The sequence below is a fragment of the Rhipicephalus microplus genome, chromosome X (genome assembly GCF_043290135.1).
Source record: "Rhipicephalus microplus isolate Deutch F79 chromosome X, USDA_Rmic, whole genome shotgun sequence".
Taxonomy (NCBI): domain Eukaryota; kingdom Metazoa; phylum Arthropoda; class Arachnida; order Ixodida; family Ixodidae; genus Rhipicephalus; species Rhipicephalus microplus.
This window is the reverse complement of record NC_134710.1, coordinates 97,029,854-97,048,020: the sequence shown is the minus strand read 5'-3', so window position 1 is coordinate 97,048,020 and position 18,167 is coordinate 97,029,854. Positions and strand designations below refer to the sequence as shown.

Genomic DNA, 18,167 nt, shown 5'->3' with positions numbered 1-18,167 from the left:
TGCCAAATTCCGCAGCAGCCGGTCGCCGACTGCCATCACGCACGGCCCCACATGCAACAGCGACAGCGAGGACCGCGTCGTGTGACACGCGATAATGGCCGCGGGGTGCAGTTAATGGGTGCGTGAAAAATTGTGCCACTCCACACGCCTCGGGCTTCGCTTGAAATATAACTCTGTAAAATTTGAGTAGAGCCACGGCAGAACAACTGTGGCGAGTGATTTATGCCCCCCGTCAGCAAACATGCATCACGGTGTATTTGCTCGTTCTTTGATGTGTTTTTTATTGCTCCCCCTCTCTCTTTCTCTCTCTATCTATCTGTCTTTCCTCCTCTGTGACAACGCCATTGAACCAACTCGAAGGAGGAAGGACATAGAGGGGGAGAACGGAGAAAATTGTCTCCGGGAAGGGCACAGCAGGGGACGCCAACAAGCGCTCACCGAGAGGCATTTATCACTGCTTTGTTCATCTTTTAGTGTCGGATACTGCTATTGGATCTCTGCTGCGGCATGAAGTACGTAACGCGAACTCTAAGAGTCGCTGACCGCTCCACTGCGGTGCCTTGATTACTTTTGCTGCGTGACAGTGGCGAGCGAAATTCTTAGAGCCCACCGCATGCTAATCACGATTTCTTTTTTTGGCCCCACGAACTCGACTTTTTGTTTCGTCGTGGTAAATGTTCGTCTCTGCTTAGAATTTATTCGAAGTTAGTGTTTTGAATGTTTTTTGGAGGGACGCATGTTATGCCTTTCCTCCTCTTTTATTCTTTCCACATCCTGATTTCATGAATCGGGAGTCTGTAGGAAGACAGGTGATCAGCTGGATGTGCTGATTTTTTTTCCTATTAAAAAAAGGGGAAAGTGCACGCGGTAATTCCCTGTTTTTTTTTTTTTTGCTGTTCTGATCCAACTGACGTGCGGTAATGAATTTGATGCCTATATTATATCCACTACTCCATTTCTACTGGTTCTTCCCCGATAAAATAAATGAATAAATAAATAAATAAATAATTAAAGTGCTTATTCAGAGTAAAAAGTTAACAACTAAAAAACATACAGCACGCTGACATAAGTTAAAATAACCTGACAATGTACAGTTGGCTTGCACGAATCCAGATTGCAATGAAACATCCTCCCGCACACATTTCTGATAGGGCCCACAATATAGTCTGTCGCAAAAGTCCCACATTTTTTTCTGTTGTTGTTGTTGTCGTTGCTGTTGTCGTGGTTGTTGCTGTTGTTTTCATTCAAAAAAACATTCATTCAATATATCCTTACAATCTTTTCAGAACTTTACAAGTAGTCCCTGGCTTTTTCGATGCGCCGTTTCTGACGTTTCATACAATCTTTGAAGTCGCCCTAGAAACTTCCGTCAGTTATGTCATCGCTGCTGCTTTTACCATCTACAACGTCTCATGTCAATTTTTTTTCTCGGGGTTCTTCTGGTTCTCTGTAGCAAAAAAGTCCGGTGATGCCAGATCAGAGCTGTGCGATGGTTGGGGCTCCCCATGCAATTCATTTTGGCCAGCAACTCGGAGATATTGAGCGGTGTCTGTCGTAAATGGCATGTTTGCGTTGTTCCAGTTCTAATTATCGCAATTTTTTCTCTAACAAATCAACTCGTTGCTCGAGCGTTTGATCATATTACAGTAAAACTCCCTGTTGCCAGCTTGTCCTTGTGGCACAAATTTACTGTGAACCATGCCTTTTCAGTTAAAAAACAAAGTGATCATTGCCTTGATTTGCAACATGCTCATCCTTGCTTTTTTTTTTTTTCGGGCTATGAAACTCCTTGATGTGCATCTGGCTGTTCTGACATTATTGAAACCTTTTGAACCACATGACATTTTTTTTTCTCTCAACGAGGGTGCAGTATTTACATGTGCGTGGAGTTCGACCATGCGTTCACAACTGCCACTTAGGCAATTGAGACAGGTATCATTCCGAAGTCTACATCCCACATTAACCCATTTTCCCGATGACCTGCCCTGCCAGGCAGCGTTGCCGACAACACGAAAAATTTGTAGCAACTTTTGGGAGTTCCCTGTCTGTATACATCAGCACATCATTGCGTATATAGCAACACACCGCGGTTCATCGCAAGCGCTTATCCAGTCAAGTGTTTCCTAACAAGTATTTCAGGAAAATGTTTGCTTTTTCCTGAAGACGCATTTTATGCCACGGTGCAAGTTATTTCTGTAATGTGAGGTGGCACCACTCCAAACTGCTAATTTTGTTTCTAATTTTCTCTCTCACTTGCATACTTTACACTTTCTAAAATAGTGTTCCTTAATTACAATCTCATCTTCGTGACCACAGTCGTATTCCTATTCCGGTGAGGTGGATTGGTGTATCTTGTGCAGGAAGCTGTTCTTGACGCACACGTGATAAACTTACAAATTCCGGGTAATTTGTATATAACAGTGTTAAATAAAAGTAATACGCAATGGTCCAAACAATCCTCAAGAAGAATAATAAAAATAAAATAAAGTATTATTTAAATATCACATTTGTTATCTATGATCTGTCATCTGTTATCTATGGTATCATAGATAACAGATGTGGCTCTCACATTGCTGAAGGATGTATTGAGTGGCATATGGAAAAGGCCACGTTGACCAAGTCAACGAATAATACTTTCGGTCGGATCACGCATACCAAAGTACAAGGGTCGCTTGCCTCTCTCTCATGAAAGAGCAAAACACTTTTGTGCTAAAAAACACAAAGTATAATTCAAGACGCCCTCTAAAGTTCAAACGCTTTCACAATTCAACGCTGAAAAGGTGCCCTTTTCTATTAACACAGGAATTTAGGGTGGTTAGTCGTAATTTAAGCAGAGTGCATGTCATGCTCAGAATGTTGATGCGTAGCTAATTGAGGGAATGTGTTGTACATTACCTCCATTAGCCTTAGCCAACTTGTGGTGTTAAAACACCATTTCGGTCTCGATCAAAACAGCGTGATAAGCATGCCGCGCAATTCAGTAAATTATTTATCAAGCCATGTGTTCGTATACTCACGGGCGTTATGTGACCGAGGCCTTCTGGAAAATCACTGGGCGAGTTTGGATCGTTGGGGTATAGCGACGTTGGCGTGCGGTCTCCGTGGCGAAACATCTGAAAATACCATTCATTCGCAAGAGCTTAGTTTCGGAGTACACCCTGATTGCACGTATACAGATTTCAATAGAAGAAAATCACAGAGGTGCGTCACTTTTATGCTCGATTTTTTTTTTCATTCGCATATGTTCTTGCTATACCTTTTTTTTACCGTGTATGCAAAATATTAGGTGCTATGACAGAATCTGTTTTCCAACAAAGTGGTGAGGCTCTTGTTCATTCTCCGTGCCATACCAATATGCCCGTCTTTCGTAACGAATTGATCAAGGGGTGCTTCATTGCTGCCTTCGAGAGCTTCGGTGTGTCAGGAATGCCCGCGCAAGCCGCGCTCAACATTCAAGCGAGCTCGCTGGTGACACTGCGCGAGCAAGTACGCAGAATAACGTGCGACCGAGCCCCTATACACGTTGCACGGCGTGAACCGTGCCTGCAGTAGCATCGCCGCCTAAAAGGGAACAACGCCTGCAGTGTGACTCAAGCTAAAGACTTTGTGGATTGGTGCTAGAGTAGCTTCACGTTCGTGTATGCGCATGCACGTAGTATCCGTATTCTACAACTGTAATAAAAAGTGCGCGCCATGACTAACGCATTATCGCTGCCCAAGATGCGTGAAGGAGTAGCGGTGCTCGGAACTGGTCGCATTCATTTTCATCTGCACGTCCCTTACTTTATTTACAGAAAAGGTGGATGGGCGGCCAATCTGAATTGTAAAGAAAATCCGGCAAATGCGGACATGAGGTTCCAGCATCGCCCCTGGGAGGGGTGCGCGCGAAAGCTCCAGTAGGCCGATCGCGGGGCGCGACACAACGCCAGAGACGGCGTTCTTTTCGGCGCGCCGTGCGCGTGATGGACGACCTGCTTGGCCGCTGAATACCGGTGCGCAAGCGCCGCTCGTATTTCACCGCGTATTTCACGCACCGCCGCTCGCGCGTCAAGCGCGGGCGCTGACGCGCCGCGCTACCGCTTCGGCCGAGGCGCAAAATGGGTGGCGGATACGCGACGCTTCTGCCGATGTGCGTGCTTCGACACCGACGGCCGATAAAGCGGCGCGATCGCCGTCCACCCTTTCACGCCGGCGGCGTCGAGTCGGTTGACCGTAAGTTATACACGTCACAGTTGTCGACTCCACGGCTCTCGGTGGTTAGTGCCATAAATAGTACGAATACTGTGCAGTGGTCGGGCAAGCGGCGATTCAAGGTTTAAGGATTGTGTCGGTGCTTTTCATTAAGCCATAAAACAGAAACAACGACCCATTATATCAATAGCAAAAGCAATTGGAAATGCAACCCTTTTTTTTTCATATTTACACGCGTACGTGCTGTTACGATGAAAATTACCCGCAACACTGCATCCGATTATTTTACACGTTGCGAAACGCACTCATTCTGAAACAAACTCACCCTCTCATGTTATTATGACGGAAAAGAAAGGGAGTATTGGTGGCGGGGAGTTGCGGGGTCACCATCTGTCAAAAGCACCTCGCTTGCAGGATTGCCAGCTCTAAAAGGCAAATATAATTTGGGTGATAAAAGAATGGCTCATTCGTATAGAGAAATTCATTATTCGTGTCCGTAATACACGGCTGAGTAAGAACATGCATTGCGCGGAAAGCCCCACAACAACGTCAATAATTTGTCGATTCTTGACGCCGAATACACCCCAACGTATCGTCAATACTTCTTTTTTTTTTGTCCGCGGTTAGTTTATTGTACGTCCGCGACTTACAAAATCGGATGACAAAGAAACATTTATTGGTATGATCTATCTATCTATCTATCTATCTATCTATCTATCTATCTATCTATCTATCTATCTATCTATCTATCTGTCAAATCTTTAGTGCTCTAGTGATCACTTCGCTGGCTTGACATATACCAATTATTTGATTGACATGTGGGGTTTAACGTCCCAAAACCACCATATGATTATGAGAGACGCCGCAGTGAAGGGCCCCAGAAATTTCAACCACCTGGAGTTCTTTAATTGACATATACCGAAGTCATGACAAACATACCATTACGCACATTTTATGTGTTCATGCGAACCATGATATATGCGCCCTCGTTTTTGCGCCCTTGTGGTCGCTGACTTGATATACACTAAATCTTGCATTGTAGGGCATAATGGTATGAAAGAAAAATTAATGACAGGTTGTAACAAATATTTCATGACATCCACGTAATGTAGGTGATGATATAAACGAAAAATTGTAATCGTGATTTCATTGCAATAGTTTTATTGCTTCGCTTTTATGCCGGAACGTGCACCACATTAAGTATGCGCATAATGAAAGTACCTATAGACATGAATAGCGTCAATGACATGATGTATGAAGCCGCCGTGTCGTTTACTTAACAGGGTATATTCGAGAACGAGCATGCGCGCATGATAAACATGCGTTAATAAATGAATTTTCATGACATGAATCGCACGAAATATCATGATGTGTATCCGGTGCATGTCATGTATGGCATGACATAAAAGACCTAACTACGTGGTGCCATTCTAGTAATTTATATATATATATATATATATATATATATATATATATATATATATATATATATATATATATATATATATATATATATATATATATATATATATATATATATATAAATATATATATATATATATATATATATATATATATATATATATATATATATATATATATATGCGATCTAACAGACAGTAATGCCGAGGAATGTACAGGGGAAGTTATTAGAACCAATGAAATGTAAATAAGAAGAAAAAAAAAGGGTGAAAGGATAACCAGCTCACGGCTGGTTATCCTTTCACCCACTTTTCTTTCTTCTTATTTACATTCCGTTGGTTCTAATACCTTCCCCTGTACACTCCTTGGCATTACTGTCTGTTAGATCTCATTAATATTGTGTCAAACACTGAAAAACGAGCCCTTAGGTATACACTTCTTTTCCTTATATATATATATATATATATATATATATATATATATATATATATATATATATATATATATATATATATATATATATATATATATATATATATATATATATATATATATATATATATATATATATATATATGTATATATATATATATATATATATATATATATATATATATATATATATATATAGATGAAATAGATGATCAAGTTTCTTCCGGCTACCGTAAAAAAAGTTATAAACTTCGAGAATAGTGCAGTATGCGACGTTTCGTGAAACACAGAAATTGAATTACTCAATTAATTTATTTATACATACGGGAAGTCGCACACGCAACGTGAAACTAAACGAATTCGATGCTACGTGAACCAAACGGCGTGTGTTAGTATTATTAGACTTTATTTTCATTTCTGAGTACTTTTTTAGTATTATTTATTTTTTTATATATTTTTTGTTTACGTTTTCATCCTTTACAAGAATACCCAATCATTTATTTTCAGTATGACTGGTTGTACTTTCTTCTGCAAGAGAGGGCAGGTGGAGGGAGGGGGAGAGGGCACATTAGCTTTCCAACGTGGCCATTATATTCCGAAAGCTGGAGTGGGTCGTATGCTTCTTGTGTGTGTGTGTGTGTGTGTGTGTGTGTGTGTGTGTGTGTGTGTGTGTGTGTGTGTGTGTGTGTGTGTGTGTGTGTGTGTGTGTGTGTGTGTGTGTGTGTGTGTGTGTGTGTGTGTGTGTGTGTGTGTGTGTGTGTGTGTGTGTGTGTGTGTGTGTGTGTGTGTGTGTGTGTGTGTGTGTGTGTGTGTGTGTGTGTGTGTGTGTGTGTGTGTGTGTGTGTGTGTGTGTGTGTGTGTGTGTGTGTGTGTGTGTGTGTGTGTGTGTGTGTGTGTGTGTGTGTGTGTGTGTGTGTGTGTGTGTGTGTGTGTGTGTGTGTGTGTGTGGCCCGATGCCACGGGCCAGCCGCCGAACCACGTGAACTTAAACTCGATCCATGTGTGGGATGCGAGTAAGCGGCAACATGTTCCACATTTTTCCGTTTTTCTTGGTCGCCTCCGCTGGCGGCGCGTCTTACCTATACCCAGTAACAATGCCAGAATTACCCGCTCGTTTCCGGCGGCTCTCCGTCGCTCCTTTCTAGTTCCTCTCCTTCTTCTGCTTCTTGTTGTCTGTTACTACCTCGTTCGCCCGTTTGTCTCTTTTTTTTTTTGGAGGGTCTTTAAACTGTGAGGGTGACCCTCGGCTACGGGAACTTGTATAATTTCACTTACATCCTCCTAAGAAGGCTGGTCCACCAGCCGAAACTGTTAGGATTAAATAAATATTTTGTTTCCTATACTGCACTATTCTCGAAGTTTATAACTGTATATATATATAAATATATATATATATATATATATATATATATATATATATATATATATATATATATATATATATATATATATATATATATATATATATATATATATATATATATATATATATATATGTGTGTGTGTGTGTGTGTGTGTGTGTGTTATGACGTGTCCTTCATTTGTTCGCATGCAAATATTGTGTAATAGTCCATTGCCTATAGACCACATTACCTGAGCTATAAAATAGCTTTTCAGCGTCGATAGTTACTAAGCGTGCCTGATGTACACGCTAATGTACACTTCTCCATTTTTGTGCATCCGCCTCGGAACACTTGCCTCAGGGTCAAACTGTATGCCCTCTCCTTGTTGACTGTTTCGCATAGCACCGATTCCCACAGTGCGTGAGATCTGCTGATATTTTTTTCTTTCTCTGTGTATGATTTCGTTTCACAGCGAAGCTGCGCATGGTTCGCTCCTCAAAATTTCTTGGCATCCTTCTCAGTGAAGCGTGGGAGGCTGCAATCTCCCGGCCGGACCTGGTCGAGTAGCGTCAACCACGGCCAGACTCGACTCCTTCTCCGGCGCTACCCTTAGAGCGTGCGGAAGGAGCGTCGAGTCCGGCCGTGCGTCAACTTGTCACTCGAGCCCGGTGGGCTGTCCAGGCCAAAGGGTTCCTGGTATAACGCACCCTCCCACCTTCACTCACAAGCTTGATTCAATAAATGTTTTCTCTCTCTCTCTCCTTCAGCAGCATGCGCTTTGGGACGAAGCCATCTTTGCACGTCTCAACCTTTATTCGAAAATGATCACTGTGCTTGACATATACCAATTGATTGATTGATATGTGAGGTTTAACGTCCCAAATCCCGCATATGATTATGAGAGACGCCGTAGTGGAGGACTCCGGAACGCGCCGTGAATTCTCCAGTTAAGGTGACCCTAACGTTACACCTAGTTCTGTTTAGTTCACGTGATTACTTATTTATTTATTTATTTAAAGCGTCCTTACAGGCCTCGTCCGAGGCATTCGTATGGGGCATCACAAAATAAATGATCACGTTTAAGAAAGGGAGGAATGAAAAGGCAGGATACAAACCAGTCGAGAAGGACTGGTATGCTACCCTACGCAGAGGACAGCGGGAGGGGGGGGAGGGGGATTTCGTCATACATACAGTGATACAGAATTAAATGGGGTTGAAAGCACACACATAGCTTCACAAATACGATAAAATTTTACCTAACAATTATTGTAAGTAGTGATAACTGCAGCTAAAGATCCGGTTACATTACCTTGAAGTTTTAAGTGTTTTGAAATTCCTATCGGCCGTAAATACTGGGGCATTTAGGGGGGAGCAAGGTCACAGAAAATGGTTGTGATTCGTACTTTACGAGCATTATCTCGAAAAAATATAGCTGATGTTTGGCTTTTAAATTTTAGGGGCGAAGCTTTTTAAAGCCGCACCCGTTCGTCTCTCGTAGTCGTAGTGTGTAACCAGTGTTACATTTTTACCTGCAAGGTGGTGCCAGTGGGAGATTTCTCCTGTGCTTTGTTGAACAATAAAAAGTTCGCGGCGTGCGCGTTTTAACTAAAAGCCGAATGCTCCTGTCTCTCATTCCCCATTAGCAGCCATTGGCATGTTCCAGTAGGAAACGTCAGTAGAAGTAGAAGTGTTAAAAGCCGACCTCTGCAGTCTCGCATTCCCAGTAGCAGCCATTGTTTACCTGAAAGGTAGTGCCTGGTGATATTACTCCTGTGCGTGATTAAACAATACAAAATTTTTGTTCTAAACGCCGTTGATTGATGAAATAAACCAACGAAAGACGCCAGATGTTTCTAAAGCAAAACAAAAAGAAGACGCCAGCTGCTTAACGAAAGACGCCAGGTGTTTTCTAAAGCAATGATTTTATAATCAAAACCATATCGATACAGGTTTGTAGTTGCCGATGTTCGTTGCCATCGGTGTGTGCTCGTATGGTACATTGAGCACAATCTGAAAGAAAATGTTGCTACGTTATACTCGCTGGGCGTAATCTTCTTGGTTTTAGAAAGGTTTAGCGTGCGTTGGGCCGCAGTGCCATGAATATAGTGAACTAGTATATACCATGAACTCGAGGTGGTTAAAGGTGGGAAGTAGACCCGAAGCGCAAGCCGTAAGAAAGTGTGCGTGTGCCACCTCTCGTTTAGTCCTTGGAATGTCCGCTGGATGGCGATGCTTCTATAAGGGGAATATATGATGAAAAGATGCGAGATGGTGGTACTTGGAGTGTTGAATAGATGGACAAACGGACACTGTCACACCGGTCCCGTTAATTGGGGGAGGCGATCGCCGGGCTAATTCCAAGAGCCGAAGTATCGGCCCCCCGAACCGCACCACGAAAGCGTGGACAATTTAGAAGTGGTCCTTTTTGGTGCGCCAGCGGACGCCGGCTGTGGCCCAAAGAACAAGTCAGAGCCGAGAGTTGATAAACAAACAAATTATATTCTCAATAATGGCAGATCGAAAGCAATACACAAAAATGCACACTCCACAATAGTTACATACAATACGTCACCAAACAGACAATGTACTACACAGTACAATCAACCACACTTGAAACAACGGACACAGACAACAATACGCACTACAATGCAGTCGCATGCATTGAACAACCAAGACACTTAAAGACTAAAGAGATATAAAACCTATTCAGTCCAAAGTCCTTGGAACAAAAGTCTGAATGATACTCTTCCGAGAATCACTCACTCAAAGTCCAGCGTTGTTGTCGTTCCGCAGCTCTCGAAGTTCTCTCCCAGGAAACCTCCCGTCTTCAATTGGCCACTCTTCCAACTTCAACTTCCTCGCCGGAAATCCGTCGGCTTCACACTCGCAGCGGTTGCCACGGGTCTTCGCTCGATAGCGGTAAACACACACTCTTGCCTGTAGCTCGAGCCGTCCCTACGGACCACAAACTTCGCCGACTACACGGCTGACTCTCTACGCACTCTGGCGCTCACTTCCGTCTCCTCCTGTTCTGTCACTACGGGCAGAACCTTCGCCGACTACACGGCGGAATTCCTACGCGTTCTGGCGTTAACTTCCGTCACCTCCTGATTTCTCGTCTCGGCTGCTCGGTTAAATACCTTGCGCGCGACTTTCCAGAAATTTCTGGTCATTTCGCCGGCGCGATACGCGGCGAAAGCTGGGAAGAGGGCGAGACAGTTGGAATGCCCTCTCCTGCCGGTGAGTCAACTCGGTATGGCCCCGCCCACTTCTTTCTGGAAAAATCGCGGGCTTGCTGGGCCGCCGATGTGGGGTGAGGAGGTTCGTCTGCGAAGCCGTGCTTCTGCGGGGAGAGCGCGCGCCCGGGAGCCCTCGATGTTTGCTTTCTTTTTTTTTTCTCTTTTTACCTCGCGGCGTTTCTGCCGCCCGTTGTCGCAAGGATTTGGCGGCGCGCTCTTTTTTAGCGCTCGTTCTGTGACACTGCCCCCCACTTTAAGAATATTATCTCATAATATTCAAAAACCACACAGACGAGCGCGCACAGTCACCACACATTCTCACAGACTGTAACACAATCCGTCGCTCATGACACTTCACATTCACAATATATCACTCAATACAATCGTACATTGTAGTTCAATTCCACAACACATGAAATATAGCCACAGGTACATGCCTACAACACTTCATCACACATTCTAAACAATACAACCGTACAAAGTTCTGTCTATCCAACAATTATACAACACTATACATCACACCATCGCACAGAACACTGACTCACTCGACATACACTTGAGACACAGGATAACAAGAATATTAACACAACATATGTCACTCAGCCCTGCCGAACACATTCTGATTCCACCTCAGCACCTATCTTGAGTACTTCGAACAGCGCTTGCGCCCCTTTTTGCGGTGCTCGCTCGATCTATTCTTGTGTTTCCACGTTCTTTTTCGGCGAGCCCTTTCCCACGACGATATCTGAGGCGTCGTCTCAGCCATCGTTGTCTCTTCCGACACCGTTAACGCGTCATTACATTCGACGGGTCCTGTCTGTTTATTTACCCGCTTGATAATGCCTCTACATTTTGCCCGGCTGGCCAACTCCGTCTCCTTTACACTGTCAGTCGGTTGAGGTCGTGCCGACGTACGTCCGGTTGCTCGGCCCGTGAACTGATTCGACACGATCGTCTTCTCCTTCGCTGTCTCTTGCGCCGCAGCTTCACCTTGGGCTCTAGTGAGCTCCGTCACGGGATGTTCCTCCACTGTATCTCGCGGCCGCTGTGTTGGCGAGGGCTCTATCTTCGGGTCTTCTCCCAAACATTCTGGATCACTTGGCCCTCGCGCCCCGCCGATGTTTCCGATGACAAGGTCATACAGGGGGGTCGTCATGCATAACGCAGTAACCTTCCCGCTGAAGTACGGGGTTTCAACCTCGATTTCTGCTTCGGGAAGCATCCGGACCGTACGGTCAATTAGGCAAACCGGTTTCGTTCTGCCTGTCAACTCTCTTTCCCGTACCAAATTTCTCCTCACGATAACCGTGGAGCTACCGGTGTCTCTTAGAACCGTAATCTTCTTGCCTGCAATCTTTCCAGGAAGCGTTGGCATTCCCTTCGTAACACCGGTTGGCTGTTTTGACATTACAGCACCCACAATAGGAATTTTCTCCCCATTCTTCAACTCTACGAATCCATCAGTGACGGCATTATTATCAGATTTCGGTGCCGCTTGCACACAAGATACCTGGTGAGTTTGACTCACTCCGTTCCGACAAGCGTCTGCTTTGTGCCCAGTCTGACCACACTTAAAACATTTTACAACCGTAGGGCTCGTAAAGATCGTTCGACAGTTTTTCGCGCGATGACCCACTCGGTTGCACAAAAAACATCGCGGAATGCTCTCTGGTGCACGCTTCTTTTCTTCGGGAGCCAATTTCTTCGAATCGTCGGGGCACTCCTTCTTTACCTTGGCCAAATTAGTGCCACCTTGCGCTTCCAAGAATTGATCAGCCAATTCAAGCATTCCTTCAAATGACTCTGCCTTCCTCTCTTTCAAATACAGCGACAGGCTTGGGTGGCAACTAGTAAGAAATTGTTCTCTAATTAGGAGCTCTCTAAGCTCATCGTACTCCTGTGCTGTCCCTGAAAGTTCAATCCATCTGTCGAAATAATGGCAAAGTCGGGCAGCATACTGCGTAGCTGTCTCACCATCAGCTGGCTTTCCTGTCCGAAATCTGTCCCGGAATCCTTCCACGGTAAATCTAAATCGCTTCAACAAAGCAGCTTTCACCTTTGCGTAGTTGGCTGCATCGGTCGGCGTCAGCCTACCGTACATACTGAGCGCTTCACCACTCAAGCAAGTACTCAAAGCAGTCGCCCATTGATGTTCCGGCCAATTCTGGCTCTTCGCAATCGTCTCAAATCGGTGAAGGTACGCGTCAAGGTCGTCCTTCCTTTCATCAAACGCTACGAGCAGCTTGCTTGGGTTCAAGCGGAAGCCGTGATCCTCTCGTTCGCTGCTTTCAACTCTAGCTTGGACGGGAGTTTCGTTTCGCTGTTGCAAACGGAGCCGCTCGAGTTCAATTTCGTGCTGCCGCTGCCGTTCCCTTTCAGCCATCTCCGCTTCTCTTTCTTCTCTCGCCCTTTCGGCTGCCAACTTCTCTCTCTCCAGCTCCAACTTCAATTGCTGCTCTCTTTCTTCCTTCAGCTGTCGCTCTTTTGCCTCTCTTTCTTCTTTCAGCTGTCGCTCCTTTGCTTCTCTTTCTTCTCTCGCCCTTTCAGCGGCCAGCCTTTCTCTCTCCAACTCAGCTGCCTTTTCTTCCTTGGCCCTCTCTGCCGCCAACCTCTCTCTCTCCAACTCAGCTTCTTTTTCCGCTTTGGCTCTTTCGACCGCCAACCTCTCTCGTTCCAACTCAGCTGTTTTTTCTTCCTTGGCTTTCTCAGCTGCCAACCTTTCTCTCTCCACCGCCTCTTTCTCCTTCTGGCTTACCCATTTCCGTAGTTCGGCGCCGGAAAGACCCATCTTCTCACCAAGCGCAACTAACTTTTCGAGATCCATTGTGTCTCGCAACTCGCAAATGAAACCTTGCCGCGTGCAAAAAGTATCTGCCTAAATCAGTCTATCGGAACACTTCCCTGCACTCGTTAACGAGAACACTGAACAACACACAAAATCGTTCCGATAGCACTATCAACAACTCGAGGCTCTTTCTCACTACTTTGGACACACTGTGCACCAAAAGGTCCTGTATCGCGGACGCCAGATTAATTGTCACACCTGTCCCGTTTATTAGGGAGAGGCGATCGCCGGGCTAATTCCAAGAGCCGAAGTATCGGCCCCCCGAACCGCACCACGAAAGCGTGGACAATTTAGAAGTGGTCCTTTTTGGTGCGCCAGCGGACGCCGGCTGTGGCCCAAAGAACAAGTCAGAGCCGAGAGTTGATAAACAAACAAATTATATTCTCAATAATGGCAGATCGAAAGCAATACACAAAAATGCACACTCCACAATAGTTACATACAATACGTCACCAAACAGACAATGTACTACACAGTACAATCAACCACACTTGAAACAACGGACACAGACAACAATACGCACTACAATGCAGTCGCATGCATTGAACAACCAAGACACTTAAAGACTAAAGAGATATAAAACCTATTCAGTCCAAAGTCCTTGGAACAAAAGTCTGAATGATACTCTTCCGAGAATCACTCACTCAAAGTCCAGCGTTGTTGTCGTTCCGCAGCTCTCGAAGTTCTCTCCCAGGAAACCTCCCGTCTTCAATTGGCCACTCTTCCAACTTCAACTTCCTCGCCGGAAATCCGTCGGCTTCACACTCGCAGCGGTTGCCACGGGTCTTCGCTCGATAGCGGTAAACACACACTCTTGCCTGTAGCTCGAGCCGTCCCTACGGACCACAAACTTCGCCGACTACACGGCTGACTCTCTACGCACTCTGGCGCTCACTTCCGTCTCCTCCTGTTCTGTCACTACGGGCAGAACCTTCGCCGACTACACGGCGGAATTCCTACGCGTTCTGGCGTTAACTTCCGTCACCTCCTGATTTCTCGTCTCGGCTGCTCGGTTAAATACCTTGCGCGCGACTTTCCAGAAATTTCTGGTCATTTCGCCGGCGCGATACGCGGCGAAAGCTGGGAAGAGGGCGAGACAGTTGGAATGCCCTCTCCTGCCGGTGAGTCAACTCGGTATGGCCCCGCCCACTTCTTTCTGGAAAAATCGCGGGCTTGCTGGGCCGCCGATGTGGGGTGAGGAGGTTCGTCTGCGAAGCCGTGCTTCTGCGGGGAGAGCGCGCGCCCGGGAGCCCTCGATGTTTGCTTTCTTTTTTTTTTTCTCTTTTTACCTCGCGGCGTTTCTGCCGCCCGTTGTCGCAAGGATTTGGCGGCGCGCTCTTTTTTAGCGCTCGTTCTGTGACAGACACACAGACAGATGCATGGACAAACGCAGGGGCGGATGCATGGATGAACGCAGGGACGGATGCACGAACAGACGCACGTGCGAATGGGTGGATGGACGCATGGATGGTCAGACAGACGGACGCATGGACGAACGGAAGCAAGAATGAATGGACGGACGAATGCTTCGCCCCACTTTCCATCATTCACTCTGTGGATATGCTGCCATTTTTTATAAAGCACAGTATTACACAAGTGAGATTTAGAGTTGCGCTTTGTCACACGCAAAAAAAAACTTGGGCTAGAATTTAATAACAGTATATCACAAAAATTACTTATTGGACTGGAATGTTGCAAGACATATTATACTGCGTGCAAGCACGATGTCTGCCTAGTAAGATATTGTATTTTAGTTCTGAAAAAAAAAGTTTTTTTATCTACAAAGGTTAACAAGCGCCATTAAAAGCGAACAGTCTATTTTTACGTAAATAGAGTTTCACTCAGTTATTTACAAAGTGTGCTGCGGGAAAGAACACTGTTAACATAAACTTGTGCTTATGCTAACCTAACAATTTTGTTATAGTCACCGCATACGAAACGCTGTTTCTGTATACAGAAGCAGATGCTTGGGCGAGTTGGTTTTGGTAGTTGACGGCGTGCGTCTACTTTGACGCTATGTGATGGCGTATAGCGTAGCACTATTTTGCTACCCTTTTTTTTCTATGTTCACGTGCTGCGCTGTACGCCGTCATGTGTGTAAAGGGCGTAATAAACATATGCGCCCTTGTTTCACTGTATGTCACGCAACCTTTACTAAAGCATGCTTTTATATCACAACAGTGTCGTTGCATGCCTGCGGGGTCGTCAAGTCTTCGTAACTGTTCTTGCGGACATTTCATTGGTCTCCCACAACTGTTGCTAGTTAGAGGGATTGAGGGTAAGTCCGCTATAACAGTGCCTATACTGGTGAGTGACATACCTCCGAACGAATTGGGCTGATGGTAAGACTGAAACAATTCTGTTATACTTTAGACCACGGTGCTGAGTAGACGCGAGGCACCAGGCACGTGCGCCGGAGCTGTGAGTGAGTGAGTGAGTGAGTGAATGAGTGAGTGAGTGAGTGAGTGAGTGAGTGAGTGAGCGAGTATTCAACCAACTACATTGGTTGTGGCACGTTAACGCTAATTTGACTAATTTTGGCTTATTCGTATGGCGATGTTCTAGATTTTTATTTGTGCACGTAATATGCACATATCTAAACGCAAGCACAGTCGCTGTAGTAACATCACGTATCAAAACGCAAGCACAGGCGTTGGAATACTCATGTAACTGGTCAAAACTTGTTTCTTGTTTCAGTACACGTCATAGCAATAATTACAACATTTAATTTCCCTTGATAAATAACAAATATAAACACGTAATTGGCACACATTTTCCCAAAACACACTGAGCCTTCCAAACCAATAATAAGTGTGCGTGACTACATGGTAACGAAACACAACAGACCTGCGTGTCATACACAGCGGCACATCAGTTTGATCACGTTATTTTCTCTACTACCAGCTGTCTTCATCACCAACACGGAACGCAGTGCTTGATACTGTCAACATCCATACGCCCTCCCAACTCTAAACGGCAAGCTGTGGAGCTAAAGGTACAATTACGTGAGTTATTCATAGAGAAACAGGTCGTATGGTGCCCGCGCGCAACAGTTGCGGCGGCGGGCTACTTGTGAACGCACCAGGCCACACATTTGCATCTGAAAGAGCAAATTGGACACGGGGGGGGGGGGGGGGAGACAAAGAGTGCCGCACCGCCGAGCGACCGCATGCATTGAGAGGAAGAAGACGAAGAGGAAGATTAACGGGCTGGCGTTGATCGGTTACTCACGACGTGTAGCTGGCGTAAGGTGCTCGCCTCGCCGCACTGCTGTATACTGCGGGCCGCGGCGCCGGCCGCGAAAACCAGGAGACACGCAAGCTTCATGTTCAGAGGCAGCAGCGGGAAAAGCTCTAAGCGGCCGGCCACGCGGTCTCTGTTTTTGAAGGACTGGCACTCAAGGACAGCGCGGCGTGAACTTACGGCCGCCGGCGCGCGTGCACAAGTGGCGGGCCCCCGCTTGACCAATCAGCACGGCCAAATTCCGCGGACCACCCGCTTTGGCACCGCACCACCAGTTTCTGATATCATCCAGCTCGTCAGAGGCCTCCTACTCGGTCACAACTCTGTAACGCCATTGTGTCCGAAGCACGACTAGCAAAAGAGACAAGGTGGGAAACCCAAGAAGCCGCTGCGTTCGCTCGAACCGTAAAGAAGGTCAAGCCAAGACGTCCCCGTATTATGTTCTCCAATGTGTTTGTGGTGATGCCGCGATAACGGTAGTGGAGCAGACGAGGTTCTTCCGAGTTCCGGTCTTCCGAGTTATGCTGATATATAGTTAACGTAGGCTGAACGATGAAGACAGCGTTTTTTTTTCAATATAATTATTACTGTTTTGTGCTCGTGTAAGCCGATGAAGATAGTCGTGCATACGAAGTAATGTAGCACGCCTATACTGGTACACGCTGTCCGGCCAGCTGCGATTCCCACCAGTGCAGGTGCGTTGGTACTACAGCAATACGCGTCAGTTGCTATTGCAAAAGCGCGATATGCAGTCTATTTTCTCCGGCTTTTGGAAGCTCGTTGGAGCATGTTATACTTAGGATGCACAAAATAACTCACTCGGCAGCATACGAAATTGTGTCCATTTCCCTCAGTCGCCCTCTTCCTTTCATTTTTCATTTTCTTCTTCTAGAGGCAATCTGTTTTATGAAAAATTAGCAAACCAATCTGGTGTTGTTCATAATATACATGGCTGATGCAGGCTTCCGACGGATCTTCGTAGCGAAGCTAGCGTGCGAACGTTTTGAATTAAATAGATCCTAGTTAACCAGGTCGTGGAGACACCAGCAAGAAAAGCATATGGAGTGCACAACATGAAGCTTTACCGTGTAAGTAGAGCAGGAAAAAAGAACCACAAGATGTATCACACTATTGGGTAATTCGCTTTTCTCATTGCTATAGGAATATTCCTAAATCCCTAAGAGGAGAGGGGATAGCTAGCTGTAGGCAGCTACGATGCATTAATTCGTGAAGACGCGGTACAGCGTGGTGCCTTGTCCACTTGTCTTTGTGTTTTTTCGCTCTGTTATACACGATGAATTTGCACCAACTCGTCCAGTTTACCAAGTTACTTAATGCATCAGTGTTCGACTGCCGCCACCATGAAGACAAATGTGCGCAGTGAACACGAGTCGTCTTCTCGAAGATGCAAGTGTTGCCCCAGAGGCAATTGCAAGGAGCATCAGCTTAGAC

At 45.6% G+C, this 18,167-nt stretch overlaps 1 pseudogene; it reads right to left on the bottom strand.

The window, feature by feature from the left end:
- LOC119176313 (testicular acid phosphatase homolog) overlaps window positions 1-16,799 on the bottom strand; it is a 28,974-nt pseudogene extending 12,175 nt beyond the window's left edge.
- Between the last annotated feature and the right edge of the window lie 1,368 nt (window positions 16,800-18,167).